This window comes from Equus asinus, chromosome 8 (assembly GCF_041296235.1).
Source record: "Equus asinus isolate D_3611 breed Donkey chromosome 8, EquAss-T2T_v2, whole genome shotgun sequence".
Lineage (NCBI taxonomy): Eukaryota > Metazoa > Chordata > Mammalia > Perissodactyla > Equidae > Equus > Equus asinus.
The window spans coordinates 66,055,692-66,065,930 of NC_091797.1; the positions used below are offsets into that span (position 1 = coordinate 66,055,692).

At 42.1% G+C, this 10,239-nt stretch overlaps 1 long non-coding RNA gene across 1 annotated transcript in view; it reads left to right on the forward strand.

The window, feature by feature from the left end:
- The window catches only part of LOC139045899 (uncharacterized), a 34,498-nt gene extending 25,629 nt beyond the window's left edge, over positions 1–8,869 (forward strand). The window contains exons 2-3 of the long non-coding RNA XR_011505268.1: positions 7,839–7,944; positions 8,748–8,869. This is a non-coding gene — a long non-coding RNA (uncharacterized lncRNA). The remainder of the gene's footprint in view (positions 1–7,838; positions 7,945–8,747) is intronic.
- The last annotated feature ends 1,370 nt before the right edge of the window (positions 8,870–10,239 follow it).

Here is a 10,239-nt window from a genome sequence, read left to right on the forward strand (position 1 = left end):
AGTCCAGAGCCCTCACCTTCTCTGTCACTCTGGGGCTATGCAACCTCTTCCCCAAATACCCAGACACCATCCTGGAGAGAACCTAGGGTAGGAATTTGGAAACCTGAGCATTTACCCTGAAGATACTTTGTTACCTAAAAACGCCATTTAACTTATTGGACTGAAATAAATTTAAATTGGAATTGGACAATAGTTTAGTTTTCTCTCTGCCATCTATGAGGTAGTGTCTCACTTACAGAAGATTGTAGACACTATAGGTGTCTTCATTTATAGAAAACAGAAGAATATTTTCTTTGCCGACCTGAACGCAGTATGATTTTTTTTGTCCCACTCACGTATATATTCATACATGGTGGGGAAAATGTGAAAAAAAGGACAAAAATTATCTTCAGTATTCCCAACTTCCATTTCTGAGCTCCTCATTCAGCTCCTTCTTTTCTAAACATGAGTACCTCATGCTTTCACCTTGTTCCTTGGTGGCCCAACTAGATCTGACCTCTGCAAGCGGTGTCCCAGCCTTCCCTTTTTACTACACCCTGCTCCAATTGCTCAATGAACTGAAATTCTTTCAGTGGCCTGAGGCAGCCATATCACGGAGGAGAGTGACACAGCAAACCTGATTACTAACACCTATGATGCAGGATAGATGGTGGATAGCTCCCTAATACATGATGTGGGCAAGGGTTGTTTGCAATATAAAAGAAAATGCCTGGAATCGTAACCCAAAGAGGAACTTTTTAGCAGGAGACTTTCAGAAACTTTCACTATTAGTTGGGTCCCATGGAGGACCCAGGCGTACAGACCAGAACAGGCAGGGAGAATGCTGCCGTGGAGGACACAGGCCTACAGACCAGGACAGGCAGGGAGAATCCTGCCTATTTATTTACAGCCTCTGAGCTGTAGGGTTGTGTTTACAGTTTTAAATGGTTAAAAAAATAAAAAGAATATTTCATGTAAAAATTATATGAAATGCAAATTTTAATGTTTTATTGGGACACAGCCACACCCTTTGTTTACATACTGACTATGGCTGCTTTGCGCCATCACCGCAGAGTCGAGTAATTGAGACACAGACTGTGTAACCTGCAAAGTCTAAAGTAGTTATTATCTGGCCCTTGACAGCAAAACGTTTCTGAGCCCTGGTCTAGCAGAAGAAAACAGATCTATAAACAAATAACTGTGGCAAGTTCAAGTCAAGAATACAAGGCAATCCCACAACTAGAAGGACCTGCAACTAAGATATACAACTCTATACGGGGGGGTTGGGGAGATAAAGCAGAAAAAAAACCAAAAAGATTGGCAACAGTTGTTAGCCCAGGTGCCAATCCTTAAAAAAAAAAAAAAAAAAGAAAGAAAGAAAAGACTACAAGGCAAAGTAAGGGCAAAAATTAGGAAAAGATTATATCTACCTGCAGCAGGGGAGGGGCCGAGCTGGGGGAGCCAGGCAGGCGTTATGAAGGAAGTGAGGTTGGCCATTTAAGAGCAAAGTGGTATTATCTGTACAACATTGATGAAGGAACCCATCAACAGGACTCCCTCCAGAAATTGTTTTTCCAATGCTGATGGTAGATTTATACAGATCCAACCAAATAAATATTTGTCCTTTTCCCCGAGTGACCAACGCCAAGCCCTTGCTAGACTGCCAGATTAATAGACAGCTGGGCAATTTAGAGATACTCTATCTGGCCATGGTATAAGTGACCCACTCAGAAACTGAAGCCACGCCAACCTATAGCCTCATTGCCACTGGGTTTCCATCAACTACACTAACTAGCCACAGAAAGAAATGGGAAATTTGTGGTTGGAAATGATTCAAAGATGAAAAATTAATAAAAAGAATTGGAGTGAGAGCCAGAGCCCTTAAGTGGAGGGATAAGTCTGAGGAAGCACAGCAATGACTGAAGGACAGAGACGACAAGCTAAAACAAATGAGGGAAGGCAGTCAGGGACAATAGGCCCTGGTAAACAGCATGCCCCAGAGAGCGAGCTGCAAGGGGGCATCTTAGAAACATAACACTCAGAACACGTAGCCTGGCATGGGAAATTCATTTCCTCTCCCCAAATTCCGATAATGAAATGTAAGGTTGCTCTCTGACAGGAGCAAGAAGGCCATGCCATTGACTTATTTGGAATGGACTAATCATTCTGACACACAAGTCATTTTATGAGAGTGTTTGAGGCTAGTTGAGTGCCCCACTTCCTTCCACGTGTTAGCCATGGTCTCTGGCTGTCTGCGCACAGTGCTGACTGCTGCTGGTTAGAGGTGAGCATCCTCTGCAGGAATGTGGGAAGAATTCTCAAAGAAGAACTGAAGGAGAGTAAAGACTTGATGAGCGGAGGGGACCCGCAATAACCTGGAGGGGCTGTGAGTGGCAGCCCCCTGCATCTCTCACAGGATCAATCAGAAGAAACCCCGAGGCTTTTCCTCTCAAACTCTGCAGGGCTAGCCTTCCCACCGTCTGGCTACCTGGCAGTAAGCTAAGTTCCTAGCATTGCAGCTGGCCAACATGAAAGCACCCTCGCCACTGCCCACCCCCACCCCAACCAATTGCCCAGGGCTTTTTTCTTTTCAACAATCACAATAGCAAAGAGCCAAAAGAATCTTTGCACAGTTCTCACCTTCATTTTGGTTTTCTGGAAGATATGTTCACTCTCATCCTCACTGTAAGTGTGTGTTACGCTCTTCGGGGTCCATGGCACCATGCCTGGGGTTATAAAGAAGACTTGCTCAGATGTGGTCTTTGCCTAAAAGGAGACAGCTATCTGGTAGCAGTGACAACTCTTCTATAGTATTTTACAGATTTAATATGCTTATGTCTTCTGTAGCCTCATAATAACGCTGTGGCGCAGATCACTTTATTCCCACTTTACAGATGAGACAACTGAGACCTAGAGAGGCAAAGTTCTTGTCCAAGATGCATGAGCTAAAAAGTGGTGGCCATCTTTAGAGGCCAAGTCTTCATTGTTCCATTAGTTCAGGCCGCCTGGAGATATACTATGTTTAAAATCACTGACTGAATCCAATGCCTTCCAAAAGAGTTAATATTAGCAATATTTATTTAAGTCTATCGCAAGAGAGAAATATTCTTCTTTAAGGAGTAAGGATAGGAGTGCATAAATTAAATACAATGCTGCTCCTTTTAAAGGGGGGGTGTGTCTGCATATAAGAGCTGGATGTGGGATATATGTAGATTCCTTCTCTAGGGGCATATATGTATGTTCTGAGTGCCTCTGTGTGTGTGTCTGTGTGTGTTTGTGTCTGTGTGGAAGTGTGCAAAGCAACCTACCAAAAAGAAGGGGAGGCGATGAGGAAAACACAAGTCACAGTAACCATAGAATCGGGTGCTGCCCTAGGAATCTAGAGCCAGCAATCAGGGTGAAGTTCTCAGGCAGGGAGAGTCAGGACCCCTCAAGCTGGTGCATGGCTCCTCCTCTCCATCCGTCCAGCACAGGGAGGCCAGGCCCTCATATCCCTGCCAGCTTTTCATGCCTGCTCCCTTCAACCCTGAGGAATTTTTGAGAAGAAGCTGAAGAAATTTGACGTTTGTAAAGGCAGATCCAAAACAAGGGCACTGTGGGTTATGGCAGGAGTTTTATTTACAATTTCCCTGTGACAGTTTTAATCCTATTGGCCTTCCTTTCACTACTCTTCAGAGACTTTTTATTCGTGAAAAACAGCAACGTGTTCAACTCTGAAACACTAGATAGTTTTGTGACTCTGAGGATATTATGAAAATTATAAATGATAAGGAAACCCTGGGCCAAATTTTTTATATGACTCTACAAGAATTATATAGGATGGGAATCTGACCCTTTGAGAGTTAAAAATGTTTCTAAAGACAGGGAAGACTTGATATACCAGAGCCAGAGTGCAGTAAATCATAGCGGTCGTGCAATTATCTCTCAGCAAAGATCCTCGGAGCTGAAGTTCAAGCTGGGGGTCAGGAGGATGGTTGGGGGAAACAGGGTCCCCCTTGTTAAAATAAAGCAATTAGTTTAATATATACTGTAGGGAGAGGAGAGAAGGGAAGGGAAATTCCCCTTGTCAAATGCTGAACATTTAGAGTACCGCTTGGAGAAAAAATAATAAGGCACTCTTCGTGAAAAAATTGGCCATATCCCATGTCTAAATGCAAACATGTGTGTTCTTTATTTCTTTAATTCATTTAAACTTCTGTTAACTGGGAATATTTTTATGTGCATTCTCAGTTGTTCCCTTTCTCACTCGAACAAAAATGTGTCAGGGGACAGGAACAGTGCCCATGGTTGCAAGTACATTTAGACACCATAAAACATTTAACAGCTCTTTCTAGGATGGTTAAGCCCCACCAAACAGCTAAACAAACTTTAATTTACTATTCATTGCCTGAGGCATTCAAAGGGCCGTAATATTTTGCTGTTGCTAATTTATATCTCTTAGAGAGATATTAAATTTAAAATGGGCCATTTAGAAGTTCCAAAAACCCACATTCCTTTTTGTGAAATAAAGTATCTTTATTTCCAAGGGTTTACATTCTCTGTCACAGAGAGGAGCAGCATTGCTTTGATAGTTTCAAAGGTTTTGCTCTCTGTAGAGGTTTTGGGATCCAGAGTTTGTTTGGTTCTTATTTAAAAAAGTGAAATAAATAAGCTTCTGCAATGACGCACAGGACAACATGGATGATTCTCAAAAATATTATCCTGAGTTTTCACTTGCCCAAAGGCCTTACCCTAAGGAATATCCGCCGTGGGACTCCTTTTATCTGCAGTCCTAGAACAGGCCAAATAATCCATACTGAAAAAACTCAGAACAGTGGTGTCTGCATGGAGGGAGGGTGGATTGACTGGGAGGGGCACAAGGGAACTTTCTGGGGTGATAGTAATGTTTTATATCTTGATAAAGGTTTGAGTACACATTTGTCAAAATTCAGCGAATATACACTTTTGATGTATATTTCATTTTATGTTAATTTTACCTCAAAATTAAAAATGCTGTAAACAAATATGGAACTCTGGTTAATGATGCAGTTAAGGAGAAATTTACTGATGTCTGCAATTTACTCTGAAATGCATCCACCAAATAAGACACATTGATGGATGGAGACATATGTGATAAGACAAGTGCAGGAAAGTGTTAATGATAGAAGCTAGGTAGTGGATGAACAGGAATTCCCACAAAATCCTTTTGACTTTTTCGTAATAACGTGAAATTTCTCATAATAAGTTGGGGAAAGGTGAAAGATGGTGCTACTAGCAGTGAGGCCAGGAGCACAGGCGTAACACAGGGCTGTGCTGGGAGACACAGCCTGTCTCAGGAAAGCTCGGACGTAGGCTCACCCACACAAAGGCAATCCTGCCTCTCTATTTAAACCCTCCTCAAGCCCACCTTTATGGAGCCAAGATATGTTTTTCCTCTGGATTATCTTAAACAGTGTTAAATTCTGGATGTGCGGCAACCATGAGCATGAAAACCTGCACACCGAGGACGGCAGAGCAGGAGGAGAGACAGAGCAGGCATATTAGCCCTCTTTTCAGCTACACTAAGATTTCCCGTTACCTGAGGCAAATAAAGTTCTTATTTTTAGAACGTGGTCAGGTTTTCTGTTACATTCAGTCAAACACATGCCTAGCTAATATTCGGGCTATCTTAGATCAGCTCTCAAAGAGATTTTACTTTAATTCACGTTAACTTGAGCAGTGAATACATTGTGTTGAAAGCTTGGAACGGGAAGGAGGAAAGGGGCATGCCACTTGCCACACGACTCAAACAAGCTGAGAGGGTCATGGAGGCCAGGCGTGCGGGGGGTTAAAAGCAAATCAGTATGTCTTCCTGTTCCTCCTGTACCCTCCTTAACATTTTTGTTCTGAATCTGGTTAAAAAAAACAAAAGTGCAACCTTGAAATGAAGAGAAGCCGTCCCAGAGAGCACATGACAGCAGCCTGGGAGGGGTTATGGAAAGAACAGGGAACTGTTGCCAAACAGCTAGCCTTAGGGTTACACCAATCGTGTGCTTAAGAATATATTAGGACCCCAAGCAATTCTCGATCCCGACTTCTAACCACCTCCTCCATTCCCAGCAGACTGCTCCACCTTGTAGCCAAAGCCATATGGGCCTCCAGACGCCAGGGGTGTCGGGGTAGCCACGGTGAAACGCTGAGCCCAAGGGCTTCTGGGTGATGGGGGGAGTAAGTCCCATCCACTCTGCAGGCTGGGGGTCACAAGGATGGAGGGAACTAGGACAACTGAGTTATTCTACAGGCATCACTGCTACTTGCCAACCCGAGGTTCTCAGACCAGCTTTAAAGATACTAATCGAGCAGAGTGAATTCACACGACATGAAAACATGAAGGAGATACAGATGTGTACTTTTCTTATGTTTCCAGAAACCGCTGGCTTCCTGCCCATGGTACATGTAAAACTTTAATCTGCTAAACTTTTAGAAAGGACGATTTCACTTAGCACTGGTATGTAGGACACTTGAGATAAGGGCCTTTCAGCGTCTTTCAGCTTCCCCACATCATCCTGATACTCTTTAAGCTGCCATCTTTGAGCAGGGCAGCAACGCCAGGCTGGTAAGGCAGGCAGTTAACAACGGGAGCACAAGCAGAAAACCGTCAGGCGGGCTTGTCCCTGCTGTCCACATGGTGAACTTCACTGGACACTCGCTTATTACAAAACTCAAAAAATATTGTAAACATCTTTCAGAGCCAAGCCTTGCCCGCTTCAACAGCTCACGCGATGTGAGTGACCTGTGAGTTTGTAAATCTGGAAGTCACATTCAATCACCAGCAGGAGAGGGAGCTGACTTTCATGGTCAGATCTGTTTTCTGCTTATGACAGGATTTTTCAAATTGCTAGTGAAAATTGCTATGGCCCAGATGGAAAATTACCAGGCAAACACTGACTGTTTGACATTACGATGATTATTTTGCTCTTTTTTGTTTTTGAAAATAGTGGCATTTTTTAAAAATAGAAAATTGTATTTTCTAGTGTTAAAGTTCTTGCCCTGCCGTGGCGACACACGAGGTTTAAAGCGGCCATTTTATTTCAAGGAGTGGACCTGTTTGAAACAGGCTAAGTGAAAAAGCTCGTTTTTATGTCCCTGATTTAATCATTCCCGCTATTCCTGGAGCCTTGACTCTTGAGGTTTGGTGGGCACTGCACTCGGCCACTGGGGTTTGCACACACCCACACAGCAGACTCACCTGTGAGAAGCTTAGCGCACCATATGCAAATTTCCGGGCATTTGGGTCTCTGATGCGGTTCCTCCTCAGCACTAACGCTCAGCATCTTGCAGTCAGGGCTCAGTGACATATGTCACCCACATCAACCCAGACACTTTTCCACCCAAAGATTTTAATTAGAATAGCAATTAAAATATGTTTTACTGGGATCTCTTTAAAATGCAAAAGGGGGATTCTATTAATTAAAAACAAACAAATATAAAAACACTTAAGCACTCTGGAAAGTCTTCTTTCCCAATTGTTCTTTTTCTTTTAATGTCTCAGTCACTTGTCAACTGCTCCTAAAATCTCTCTCTTACATCTCTCCAAGCTCATCAAAGAGACTCCAAGTCAGTCTAAGCGGAAGCTTGTCTTTCTCCCTGCCTATCTAGCCCTCTCTCTTCTCCTGCAACTTTCTGGAAATCAATCAACTCTTCCTGAATTCTCTACCCTTGCCAGTCTCTCATTACTTTAACCCTTCCAAGAGGAGCTTAGAAGTGGAGTAGGTTAAGACAGAATCCCTCTCATTGGGTGGGAGTAGGGGGGATATTGATGGGGACAAAAATTCTACAGTTAAGGGGAATATATAAACATTCAAAATGCTTCTTTAACCAAATTCCAATTTCTTTTCTAGGTAATCAGAACTAACAGTAAATCCCAAGATTAGTAGATTGGAATCCAGTTCCTTCATCCAGGTGACTCTTCTGACTTGGTACTACAGAAGAGACAGTGGCAAGAAAGTAAGTGGGAAAATGTTCCCCACTCCTAGACCTAACAGAAGCTATACACAACCGTCTTTAATAGCCAAAAATTAAGCAATAACCATAGCACCAAGGCCTGGACAGAACTGTCTTCAGGTCCATTCACAGATGTTTTAATTCCACCTTTTTGTTAAACCTTCCAACAGCTGAACTAAAATAGCTTACTCATAGCCCTATGGATAGCTCAGAAAAGCAAAGACTTTTCTTGGAGATAATTCACAGGCTGCAGAAAATCCACAATTGGCTGTATAGAATCTACTATGTGTATATGTGTGTGTGCGTATTTGCTACTGGAAACTACAGGATCCACACAATAGGGTTTACTCAGCAAATTACTTAGGCAGTCGTTTGCTTCTTTTATTCCTCCATTTTCTCCTGTGCCTGGAACAGTGTAGATGCACAATGAAAAAAAAAAAGAAATTGAGTTAGAAATATACTTGGAGTATCATATTTTTAGTTTCTTATGACAGAGAAATATCATTGCTGTGTGTGAGAAACGCTAATGTGAAATGCTGGGCATGTGATATTGAGGTCCCCTGCCATTAAGTGTTGGCCACGGGTCAACTGCCCTTGGTTGACTTCCTCACATTTTGTCTCGTTATGTGCTGATGTACAGCCAATGGATCTTTGCTCTCCCAATCTTTCCGTCGTTAATGATTGGCCTTCATTCTGGCAGCTTTTTGGCTTGAAACTGAACATTTTTGATAAGTTCTACAAAGACGAGGATTTAGTCAAGGGTCTCTTTTGTCAATTAAAACATTTTATTCCACAATTGCCATCAGGGGCTTTCCAGGGCTCACGAGGTTCCCATCACTCTCTGGAGTTCAAGAATGAAGAGGAAAAATGTTAGACCTTCTGAAGTCGTTCCTTCAATCTCAGGAAAGGTAAATTCTTACCATCTCACATTGAAATACACGCCGAGAAAGGAGACAGACATACAAGAAGGGCATTTCCCCATTTTCTCCATGAGCAATTGTCTAGTGACTTGAAATTTTCTAGACAGCCAAAGCAAATACATCAGACCTAAGACGCCACTTTGGCGTCCGAATTGTCCAAATTGGCTGTCTAACCAAGCTACTAATTCAGAATGATTCTAATTCACAGGAAAATTGTTGAAACTTCTGCTTCAGCTGTTGAAAGCTGGCCTCAAGTTTCTTAATATTGTGAGCATTATATGGAAAATGCACAGACATGTTTCTAAAGCATAATGTGGGTATTATTTTATGGCGATGAGTATGTGACAAATTCAATGGAAGACTAAAATGGTTCTCCAAGGCTCTTTGCAGCCTAATTCTAATTAGCTGTTTAGTTTAAGACACCAGGCTTTGTTCTGGTGGTCATTTTTTAAAAATTACTTGTTTTACTCAGGTCATGTTTCCCTTTTTGAGATGATTTAAGATCTTTAACAAGCTGTAATCTGAAAACTCTCAGGACGTCTTCCTGCTCTTCTGGGAAGAAGACACATACATGAACCCAGGGCTGAGACTGAATTATGTTCCGAAAATCCAAGGGCCAAGAGGTCTGGTCAGTCCCCGGAGCCAGAGCGGCTGATTTACAATATCACCAAACTCCCCACAGAGGTGTGCTCACCTCTTGTTTCCACTGCCTTTGTAAATTCTGTGTAATTCAAGAATGTTAATGCAGAAAGGGTATAAAGAGCCAGCAAATACTCGCAAATCATGGAGCTTTACACAAAACTCAAACTTCTGCTTGCTGAACGCCTCTGGTTAGAAATTAACTTTCATCTCTAGCAAGCTTGGAAAACTATAGGCTTGCTGATCTATTGGTTTAACTTATTAAATTTCTTCACAGAACTTCAGGTGTATAATGTGAAACACTTTGGTGAAAACCAACAGAAATTGTGAAAAACCAACTGAGATGGACATGACACGCTGAGCTGAATTCCTTTGGATTCAAATATTTCAAAGTTCTCCTCAGACCTGGAGTTCTCAAAATTTGTGAGAATTTTTCCTCTCAGAGATGTCCCAAGTAGGGTCTAATTGTTCCAATATAGCCACACAAAAAAGGGATAATCGAAAAAAGTAAAAAGGGGGATAAATCACTGGAAAATTAGGAACTCATCATATGCAGAATGCACTTCTTTCTGTCTTTTCCTTAAAATGATGAAAAAGGAGAAATTAAGAAGTCTGGTTAAATGTTTTCAAAGTTAGTTTCTGCAGAATCAAATTTTATCAATGATAATACATGTCATTTGCCAGACTGATGTTTTAGGATAATCTTTTCGGTTTGCACTTCCAAGGATATTCTCAGCCA